Raw genomic sequence first — 1,865 nt, 5'->3', positions numbered from 1 at the left:
CACCCTGTATATCTTACAATCTTACTTATATCTTACAAGGGAACGGTCGGAAGTGTCCCTCACCGATTTTAATGCGCTTCGGATATGTTGTAGAGCATAAAAAAGTATTAGACCCGTATTTTTTTATATGTGCTTATCTCGACGTTTAGGGGGTGAAACAGCCCCTCGAAAATAACGGATTTTTTCATTTTTTACGAATATCTTCGAAAATATAAGGTTTATGAAAAAATGTTTTAGACAAAAGTTTTATTGTTTTTCATAGTCTTCACAATGGCGTAATCATATTTTTCAACAATGTCAAATTTTTTAATTTACCCCCACCCCCACTATTATTTTAAAAAAACTAAAAAATTTTTTAACACAAAAGTTTAAGAGCATCAAATGCCAATCACATCCATGTATATTTTTACACGGTCGGTCTCGCACGCGTGTACTAGCTACGCTTACACTTGGCGCGAGACACTATAACCGTGTCTCGTGATTATGATACTACGATTTGAGTTTTGGGAAAACCAGATGTATGAGGTATAGGCGTCGCGCTGTAGATAGGTGTTGCGTTACTTCTTTCCAGTTGCGATGAAATATGTCGTATGACGCATAATGCTGTACAAATACATTAAAGATGAGATATCATCAATATCTTTCGCAGTATTGTACATTAGGTCAAAGTCAATCAATTTAAAACAATATCAAAGTAAATCAACAATGAAAAAATAGATTTTCTACGTCACCTTACGCTTAAATCATTTGCTCGTATTGCGCTGAATGTAGTTATTATACGTGTTAGAAAATTTGGCAGAAAAGAAAATAAAATTAATTTATTATAGATGGAAATTTATAAACAAAATAAAAATAAATATAATAAACGATTACAAATTGGATTCAAGATCAAGGTAGATTAAAATAAAGCTGCAATGAGTAAATTAAAGAAACACAGATTTTTATTCTATTTGCATATGCAATATGTATTAATAATACAATATTAGTAACAACATAATATTAATATTTCAAAATTTGTATTATATTTATGGCACATATTCATTGCATAGATAGATGATGCTCATGGAAAAAATGTGTGATACAAAGCGATTTTTTACACCAAGAACAAATAATTACAGAAATTCCGTCACATAAATCGCATTTTAATTTTGAATGATCTTTGAAACAAAATTCAACTAGTGTTTAAAATTCTTTCGGTCTATTCTGTATATACCCACTTTTAAACCACGCAAATTTAAATAATTCTATTTATATTTCACGCTCACTCACATTATTAAATATTCTGATAATTGTCCTTGTAAAATACATTGAGGATCTGCGTCAACTTATTACAATTAGCGTTAGGTATTAGTGTGATCGATACTCTCAGTCTCGGGAAGCACTTATCTTAACCTTTCCTCTCTTTTGGATTTCCGAAGATCGTCGAATTCATTTTGATATTCCTCGTGGAAATGCCTCTCAATGAGATCAAGCCAAATGAATCAGATGTACTTATATGTAACGATTATTTCTTAAATTTTCAGTTTTACTTTACAATACCTTGTAAAGTAAATTTTTTAAAACTGTACAATATCTTGTGAAAAAAATTTAATACGTTAATATTCTTGATGTCTTAGGATTAATTGGTTTGATACAATATATTCAAGGTACTATTCATCGCGATCATGGGTACTTTATCATATGAATGCATCACAAGAATCCTATCTTACGGATTTTTATTGATTAATATGCAATTCCAATAATGTCCAATATTGTCATTTATTAATTAATATTCAATAAAAGATACGTTAAAATTATTCAATAAGATATATTATTATATGTATATGTATTGTAATTAAGAAATGGTATAAGAATTTGTTCAATAT

Source organism: Vollenhovia emeryi, unplaced genomic scaffold (assembly GCF_000949405.1).
Source record: "Vollenhovia emeryi isolate VEMERY1.0 unplaced genomic scaffold, V.emery_V1.0 DF939227.1, whole genome shotgun sequence".
Lineage (NCBI taxonomy): Eukaryota > Metazoa > Arthropoda > Insecta > Hymenoptera > Formicidae > Vollenhovia > Vollenhovia emeryi.
The sequence above is the reverse complement of the archived record's forward strand: the minus strand, read 5'-3'. Positions refer to the sequence as shown.